The sequence below is a fragment of the Rutidosis leptorrhynchoides genome, chromosome 5, assembly GCF_046630445.1.
Source record: "Rutidosis leptorrhynchoides isolate AG116_Rl617_1_P2 chromosome 5, CSIRO_AGI_Rlap_v1, whole genome shotgun sequence".
NCBI classification, from domain to species: Eukaryota; Viridiplantae; Streptophyta; class Magnoliopsida; order Asterales; family Asteraceae; genus Rutidosis; species Rutidosis leptorrhynchoides.
In genome coordinates, this window is record NC_092337.1 from 388,122,704 (window position 1) to 388,133,313 (window position 10,610).

Here is a 10,610-nt window from a genome sequence, read left to right on the forward strand (position 1 = left end):
CATATGGATCATGACAACTGAAGGTACATGAGCAGAATTATACGACACACGACTTGGAACTTGGTGCTGTGGTCTTTGCACTGAAGATGTGGAGACACTACTTGTATGGTACTAAGTTTACTGTTTTCACCGATCACAAGAGTTTGCAACATATATTCGACCGGAAACAACTCAATATGAGGCAGAGATGTTGGGTAGAGCTATTGAATGATTATGACTGCGAGATCCCCTATCTTCCTGGCAAGGCTAACGTCATTGCGGATGCCTTGAGTAGAAAAGAGAAGGCTAAACCTCTCCGAGTTAGAGCGCTGAATATGACTGTCCAAACGAACCTTACTTCGCAGATACGCGATGCACAACTTGAGGCATTGAAAGAAGGGAACATTGCTACTGAATCACTTAGAGGACTGGATAAGAAATTTACTGATACTTCATAGACAGAATTTGGGTACCGAAGCTTGGCGAATTAAGGGAACTAGTGCTAGATGAGGCACACAAGACAAGGTATTCTATTAACCCTGGATCAGACAAGATGTATCAAGATCTTAAGGCACTATACTGGTGGCCTAACATGAAAGCTGACATCGCTACCTACGTTGGTAAGTGCTTGACGTGTGCTAAGGTCAAGGCTGAGCATCAAAAACCATCAGGACTGTTAACACAACCATAAATTCCCCAATGGAAGTGGGAATGTATTACCATGGATTTTATCACAAAACTGCCGAAAACGGTGGGAGGTTACGACACCATCTGGGTTGTTGTTGATCGTCTCACCAAGTTAGCTCATATTCTACCGATTATGGAAACGGATAAGATGGAGAAGTTGGCACAGATCTACATAAGGGAAGTGGTTTCCCGGCATGGATTGTGTGACGACCCAGAAATTTCCAACCAAATTTAAACTTAATCTTTATATGTTTCCGACACAATAAGCAAGACTGTAATGTTGAGTCTCGAAATTTTTTTTTTTTTTTGAAATTATATTCACTTAAACAATTACCCTTTGACTGTGCTCGATGATTCACGAACGATTACTTGTAAATAAATAGGTATATATATTATACATATATAACTATAAGTATATGTATAATATTTTGAATTAATAAAGCATACTTTAATTAATTGAAATTTAAAATTTAAAATAATAAATAAGATAATTAAGTTACTATTAAAATGAATATATATATATATATATATATATATATATATATATATATATATTATAATATTATAAATCTATATAGGATTTATATTAATAATCATTATTATATTGTAACAAATATATAATATATATAAATATTAATAAATGTTATCATGTAATATAATTTTACATAATTAATAAATTATAATATTAATATACTTAATGTAAATACAAATTTAATTAAAATTGTTATATTAATTAGTATTACTAGTATTAGTATCATTTAAAAACTATAATATGAAATCTGTTACATGTAATTGTTATATTATTATTACTCTTATTAATATTAATACTAATAATTAATATCACTATATTGTTATTTTAATATATTATATAGAAATAAAAATTGTTATATAGTTATTTTGTTATATCATTATTATTGTAAATAGTAGAAAAATTATAATGTTAGTATTATATGATTATTATTAAAAATATTACTAAATATTTATTATTTTTATTTAAAATTATCATTATCATAATTTTTATTATTTTTATCAATGTTACTAGTATTATTCCGATATTAATATTATTAATTTTATAAATAATATTAAAGGTATTATTATTATTATATAATTATAATTACTAACTATTAATATTAAATATATATATTATATTTATAAAATCAAGGAAATTGGATCGAATCTCTTATACTTAAACATCAAACTGTATTAATTTTTTTGTTTCTATCTTCAATTTGTTACAAGTCTTTATCGAACGTACCAGTCAATTTAAAATCACAGCTCGAGTTTCCTGTTCTTGATTGAAGAAGTTTATCGACTACATTTTTATTATAAATTGATCCATTCATTATGTATTGCAGTCATTGAAATTTATTATCACTATCAATATCGTTTATAACAATCAATAACTGTTTCAATCAATTAAAATTATTGATTATTTTTTTAAAAACTGTCAAATACTCTGTACGCTCATCTCCCATCCAAAATCTCGAATTTGAATTGCATTTAAAAATCCTTAAATGTAGAAGTTTTAGGATTCTTCTACTCAATCTTTCTGAAAAATCTCAAATCCCAACTCTTTCTATCGAGTCTTAATTTTTGAGTCAAAGTTTAGAGTTCCAAAGTCAAACGTGGTGTTCATCAAAAAAATTCGATTTCATATTGATGTTTAAGGATCAATTGATGAACCAGAAGGTTTCTAGGAGTCGATTACTATCTTTTTCATGTTGGAATTTCAAGCTAAAACGATCTTAAATCCAAATTCAAGATTTAAGTTCTTCATTTTTTTTACGAGTTCCTGCTGCTGCTTTCTTTAATTTTTTGTGTTGTTAATTCAAATCCCAATTACTGGTTAATCCTAAGTCATTTAATACCATTTAGTTCGTTTAATCAAATATTGTGTGATGATTTTTCTTCTACTCAATTTACGGTTTGAAGAAGATGAAGGACAGATACTACGGGTTATATATTTTTTTATGTGGGTTAATTCAGAAAGAAGTAAATGGAAGAGTGGTTGTGTGGGTGTCGGGGTAGCGAGAGGTCGGGGGTTCAATCATGGGCCGAGACAATTTTTTTTAAGCCTATGAAATTGAGGTAGTTACTAATTATTATTATTGCTATTATTTTTATTATCATATTATTATTATTTAATATTATTATTGTTATTGTTATGTTATTATTAGTATTACAATTATTATTAGTAGTATTACTATGATCATGATTATGGTTATGAATAAGTAAAAATATTTATTAGTTAAGGTTATATATATATATATATATATATATATATATATATATATATATATATATATATATATATATATATATATATATATATATATATATATATATATATATATATATATATATGATTATGAAGATGATTATAATTATAATTGAGTAATGATTTAAAATAAAATATTACTTTTATTTATCATTATTATTATTATGATTATGACTATTATTATTATTATTATTATTATTATTATTAATATTATTATGAAAGTAATAAAAGTTTATTATTATCAATAATATTAGAATTATTAATAACATAAGTATTATTATTAATATTATCATTATATTTATTAATATGATTATTAGTATTTTTATTATTAAACTTATTGTCATGATTATCATTCTTACTAATATTATTATATTGTTGTCACTAAAACTATCAATATTATTACAAATAGATATTTTTATATAAAAATACATTACACTGTATTTTATTATTAAAAAGATATTAATTAAGCTATATGTAAAAGATATCATTTAATATATAAAAATATATTATACCTTAATATACAATTTTATTATTAATGATAAATAATAGTTATATAAAAACAAATAAATTAAATATATTAAATTCATCTAAATAATATAATCAGTATATTAATAATAATATATATATATATATATATATATATATATATATATATATGTATATATATATATATATAGTGATGCCCCGTACAAAACCATCGTGTACGAATCATCAACAACAAGATCATTACAAGGTTAAGTACTATATGCTGTAATAAAAGAAGTTGCATTCATGATAAAAAGGTGATGTCATAACCGACATCAAATGTTTTACATTTCAAAAACATGCTTCGCTAAGTAGAAGCAATAAATAAGTGTACGTGACCCCAAAGGTCGTTACATAACATAGTTTCAAAAGTAAATAAGTTTGAATGCAAGATAAGTAGTCATGCGATAACAACTCTAAGCAGCGGGTTCTACAGCACGACAAGTAAGACAGCGGAAGCAACCTCAAGCACCTGAGAAATACATGCTTAAAAACGTCAACACAACGGTTGGTGAGCTATAGTTTAAGTATAACAGTATGTAAGGTAGGCCACGAGATTTCAGTGCTGCAAAGAGCGTTTCAAAACAGTATGATAAAGTATATGTTAACCGTGGGCACTTGGTAACTAACTTAACGTTTAAAATACCCCCTAAAAGTACACTTGGCGAGTGCGTATGTTTACGAAGTATTAAACACTCGTTGACTACTAGCGCGACTAGCCCGAGTGGGGATGTCAAACCCTATGGATCCATATCTAAGATTCGCGTTCACCGGTTCATAAACCAATGATTAAACGTTACCGAGCTAAAGGGAATGTTTCTGCCGTTATATAACCCACACATATATAAGTTTAAGTACTCGTGCCTAGTATGTAAAACATAAAATCCACATGTATTCTCAGTTCCCAAAATAAGTTAAAGTAAAAAGGGAATGCTATAACTCACAATGATATGTAGCGGTAAAGTAGTAGTCGGGAAAGGTGTGCAAGTAAATGGTCCGAAGTCCTCAACCTAAGTCAAATAGTACTAAGTCAGTAAATCGTCTTAATAATTTTAAAAGTATGTAATTAAGGTCTTAAGGGTCATCATCATTCATCATCAAACAAAAGGCGTAAAGTAAGTTTCGTTTATGAAAGTAGTTTAAAACAAGGTCTAACTTCAGTCAGTCACCACGGCCTCTATCCTTACTGAATTAAGGTGAGACCAGTGGCCATGGCTCCGTCTATGAGTCCCTTAAGTGTGGTAAAATTTACAGAAGCAAACTCATCTTGGTTTGACCGTGGCGACGGTCTAAGTGCGAGTAGGTCAGAAATTTCTGCACAACGTTAAAGGACATAGTGACGATCGGAGGGCCATAAATCCTAAACCGTAACTCGGATTAAGACGAGTCCTATATGAAAAGTTATATACACGAACTGAGCTATCTGAAAATGAAGGTTACAGTAGCCCAGGTATACTGGTCTGTTACAGAAACCAGAAAAACAGAAACTGTACACAGAAAACAGAAAAGTAAATGGACATAGTGACGCTCGGAGGGCCGTAGACTCTAAACCGTAACTCGGATTAAGACGAGTCTTATATGAAAAGTTATCTACTCGAAAAGTTCTATCTAAAAATCATGGTTAGAACAGCCCAGGTCTACTGGTCTGTTCCAGAAGCATCAGGTCAGTAGGTTTTGGACAGAACAGTGAGTTTAAAAGGGTTCCGGTGGTTTTGGTGCTTGATGTTCATCATGGTTCTCATCCTTGGTGCATATAGCTTCAAGTGTACAACTCATTGATGTATCTACATCATCTTAACCAAGTCTTGACCATCATAACCCATGTGCAAGTCTAAGACATGAAGCACAACTCACTTAAGAGTTGTATGAAGTTTGATGAACCAAAGTTGGATCAAGGTCTTAGATCTAACACATACATGGACTTTAAAGCTAATAACAAGTTACAAACTTGAAAGTAAACTAACTAATCAAGATCATAAGTAGTAGAACATAGTTCTTAGTTTGATCTTGAAGATCCAAGACTCAAAAGTCTAGATCCGAAGTTACATTTAAAGAAAACTTGTTTGTGTGTTCTTGAACTTCCAAGGTTAACTTGATTTGTTCAAGAGATATGAGATCAAGACTAACTTGTAGTACTTGACCATATAAACTAACTACATGAAATTAAAGTGTATAAAATAAAGAAACAAGTTAACTAAACAAGTAATTAGTTCAAGGGTTGCTCATACTTTAAAGATTCAACCAAAGTTGATCTTTAAGTAAAGTAAACTTTAAGTTTACTTCCATGACTTACAAGTATGATTTCAACAACAAGAACTTTATAATCTTTGAAACATTATATGTAGAACATAAACTAGTAAGTTTAGTTCTTGTGTTCTTGATGAATACAAGATATTATGAAGAATCAAAACTAGGAAGTTAGATTCTTGAAAGTTAGTAAGTAAGTAACAACAACATGTAACAAGAATCAAACAACAAACAAAGATTGATGATGATGAATGCTTATGAAATCAGTTTTTAGCAAGGAAAAAGAGGAGAGAAAAGTTCATATTACTTACCAGTAAGTAGAGAAAAGTGAGAGAGAATGGTTGAGAGAAAATGGGAGATGAATGTGTGTTTGAATGAGAGAAAATACAAGTGGTGAAGTAATACAAAAATGAACCAAAAGAACTCCCTCCAAGGCCATAGGGGGACGGTTTTTGCAGCAGAAAAAATGGGGGGAGGTATTAGTTTGGTGGTCACCTGCAAGTAAAGCTTCAAAAGTTGGATAATGGGGAGCATGCATGGGAAGTGTATGTTAACTAGATTCCAAGTGAACCAAAACTAGCTAGTTAATGTTCAAGTATCACTTACACTTTCAAGACATGGGCTAAAAGGTCCATTAACAATGTAGGGTGGGCTTGGTAGTCCACTAACATGAGTCCATTACACTAACAAAGCCCAAGTTCAAATAAATCACAAGTTAAACCAATTAAAGCCCAAGTAACTAACTAATAGCCTTAGTTAATTAAAATGATTAATAAATTTAATCATGAATGTAAATAATATCTAAAAATATTATTCGTGAAAGTTCCGGGTGTCACAAAGACGTTTCGGGCTCTTAAAAGTCAAGTACGGGCAATCAAGGCAACATGTAAATGTAATAACATACATTCGTTTAATCATACGTATTAATAATAGTAATTATTAATAAATAAATGTTGGAAATTCTAGGGTCGTTACATTACCCACCTGTTAAAGAAAATTTCGTCCCGAAATTTAAGCTGAGGTAGATGGAGGAGTTGGGAAAAGGTGAGGATACTTTCGCATCATTTGATCCTCTCGCTCCCAAGTAAACTCATGTCCTCGTTTGGCATTCCATCGTACTTGAACGATCGGAATCTTGTTGCGTTTCAAAGTTTTGATCTCACGATCCATAATCTCAACTGGTTCTTCCACAAAGTGGAGTTTGTCGTCAATCGTAAGCTCCTCAAGTGGTATGATAAGTTCAGGTGCAGCAAGACACTTCTTCAAGTTTGACACATGGAAGGTAGGATGAACTGAGCTCAATTGTACTGGTAGATCTAATCGGTAAGCAACGGGTCCAACACGTTCCAAGATCTCGAAAGGACCAATGTATCATGGGTTCAACTTTCCACGTTTTCCAAAACGGATCACACCTTTCCAAGGTGCAACCTTCAACATTACACGATCACCAACATTAAATTCAAAGTCCTTACATTTAAGATCGGCATAACTCTTTTGGCGATCACGGGCAGTCTTAAGTCTAGCTTGAATCTGAGCAATCTTCTCCGTCGTTTCGTGGACTACCTCGGGTCCGGTGATTTGCTTTTCGCCTACTTCGGCCCAACAAATAGGAGATCGGCACTTACGACCATACAACGCTTCGAAAGGTGCAGCATTAATGCTAGAGTGATAACTGTTGTTGTACGAGAATTCGGCGAGTGGCAAATGCCTTTCTCAGGCCTTTCCGAAATCAATGACACATGCACGCAGCATGTCCTCCAAGGTCTGAATCGTTCGTTCGCTTTGCCCGTCAGTCTGAGGATGATAAGCAGTGCTCATGTCGAGACGAGTTCCCATGGCTTATTGCAAAGAACGCCAAAATCTAGAAGCAAAACGGGGATCGCGATCGGAGATGATCTATAAAGGTACACCATGACGAGATACAACCTCTTTGATGTATAACTGAGCAAGTCTTTCCATTGTATCAGTTTCCTTCATTGCTAGGAAGTGTGCAGATTTGGTGAGGCGGTCAACAATAACCCAAATGGTATCGTATCCGCACACCGTCTTCGGCAGCTTAGTAATGAAATCCATTGTGATCCTTTCCCACTTCCATTGTGGGATCTCCAGTTGCTAAAGTAATCCAGAAGGTCTCTGATGCTCGGCTTTAACCTTCGAGCAAGTCAAACACTTACCAACATAAGTCGCAACGTCCTTCTTAAGATTCGGCCACCAATACTGTTCTTTAAGGTCGTGGTACATCTTGCCCGCACCGGGGTGAATTGAATATCTCGATTTGTGTGCTTCCTCAAGTATCAGGTTTCGTAGATCTCCATAATAAGGTACCCAAATTCTTCCGGCATAACATCGGAGTCCAGACTCCCTAACCTCGAATCGAGAGACAAGTATGTTCAGATGTTCGTGAGATATGTTCTCCTCCTTGAGAGCCTCAACTTGGGCTACTCTGATCTGGTTGTTAAGGTTCGAATGAATGGTGATGTTCAGAGCCCTAACACGAAGAGGTGTTGTCCTCTCCTTTCGGCTTAAAGCGTCAGCTACAACATTGGCCTTGTCAGGGTGATAACGGAGTTCACAATCGTAGTCGTTGAGCGTCTCGATCCATCGACGCTGTCTCATATTCAGTTGCTTCTGATCAAAGATGTGCTGGAGACTCTTGTGGTCGGTGAAGATAGTGCTCTTAGTTCCATACAAATAATGTCTCCACAATTTGAGTGCAAAGACAACGGTTCCAAGTTCAAGATCATGTGTAGTGTAGTTCCGCTCGTGAATCTTCAATTGGCGGGAGGCATAGGCAATAACCTTTGATCGTTGCATCAGTACACAACCAAAACCACTCTTCGATGCATCACAATAAACAACAAAGTCGTCACTGCCTTCAGGAAGTGATAGGATAGGTGCGGAGGTTAACTTCTTCTTCAAAGTTTGAAATGCTGATTCGTGTGCGGGTTCCCAAATGAACTTCTTGCCCTTGTGAGTCAGCGTGGTCAAAGGACGCGCAATCAGAGAAAATCCTTCGATGAATCTTCGATAGTAACCGGCGAGACCTAGGAATTGGCGAATATGCGTCGGAGTAGTGGGGGCCTCCCACTTGCTGATGGCTTCAATCTTGGCGGGATCAACTTTGATACCCTGGTCGCTTACACCATGACCCAAAAATTGTACTTCCTTCAACCAAAATTCACACTTGGAGAATTTGGCGTAAAGTTGCTCTTTTCTTAAGAGTTCAAGCACTAATCAGAGGTGTTGCTCATGTTCTTCTTCGCTCTTGGAGTAGATGAGGATGTCATCTATGAAGACGATAACAAACTTGTCCAAGTAAGGCTTGCAGACACGATTCATGAGGTCCATGAACACGACAGGTGCATTTGTCAAACCGAATGGCATCACGAGGAACTCATAATGACCATAACGGGTTCTGAATGCAGTCCTCATCACGTCACTTTCCTTCACCCTCAACTGGTGATAACCGGATCGCAAATCGATCTTTGAGTAGACACTCGATCCTTGTATTTGGTCAAAAAGATCGTCAATTCGTGGAAGAGGATACCGATTCTTGATTGTCAATTTGTTGAGCTCACGGTAGTTGATACACATACGAAAGGATCCATCCTTCTTCTTCACAAACAGAACAGGTGCGCCCCAAGGCGAGAAACTTGGTTGGATAAACCCTCGATCTAACAGCTCTTGTAGTTGACTCTGTAATTCTTGCATCTCGGAAGGTGCGAGTCTATAAGGTGTGCGAGCTACAGGTGCAGCTCCTGGCACTAAATCAATCTGAAATTCTACGGCTCTCGGCGGCAGTAATCCAGGCAATTCCTCTGGGAAGACATCGGAAAATTCGTTCACAATTCGAACGTCGTTCACGCTCTTCACCTCAGTTTCTACTGCTTTCACATGTGCTAGGACAGCAAAGCGTCCCTTCTTCATAATCTTTTGCGCTTTCACGCAACTAATGAGGTTCAACTTCGAGGCACATCTCTCTCCATAGATAACCAGTGGTTCACCATCTCCTTGTGGTATGCGAAGTGCTTTATCTCCACAGATAATATCGGCCTTTATCTTGCTCAACCAATCCATACCAACGATCACGTCAAAACTTCCCAGTTTGATAGGTATCAAATCAATTTCGAAATCTGCACCAGCTATGTTGATAATAGCTCCACGACTAATATGGTCAACCTTTTCAAGTTTTCCATTGGCGACCTTGACAAGCATACTTTCTTTTAACGGGACTAATGACCAATTAATCTTATCGCAAAAATGTCTACATACATAACTTCTATCCGCACCAGTATCAAACAAGACAGAAGCTAAAAGATTGTTGATTGTGAATATACCTGTCACCAAGTCGGGGTTATTGCGTGCATCCCTTGCATTAACATTAAAAGCTCTAGCACGCGGTGGTCCGCCATCCTTTCATTTGTTCGGGCACTCGTTTCTGAAATGGCCCGTCTGCCCGCATTCGTAACACTTTTTCGGCCCGTTGGTGTTCGGCCTCCCTGTCATCGTGGTAGTCTTGCAGTCTCTACCGATGTGCCTGCTCTTCTTGCACTTCTCACAAACAGCATTACAATACCCGGTGTGGTGCTTGTAGCACCTCTTGCATTGTGGTAGCGTGCCTTTGTAGTTCGGGTTGGAGTTGTTGTTGTTGGGGTTGGGGTTGTTGTTGTTTTGCCTGAACCCTTCATGTCGCTTTGCCGGGTTTTGATCATAGTTTCTACCCCTGTTGTTGTTATTGTTGTTGTGGTTGTTGTGGTTGTTATGGTTGTTGTGGTTGTTATCCCATTTCCTCTTTTCGCTACCACCAGCTTTAAACTTAGCCTTCTCCGGCTCATCAATAAGGATCTGATTCATGAGAGTATGCGCCATGCGCATTGCTTCGGGAACATTCGGT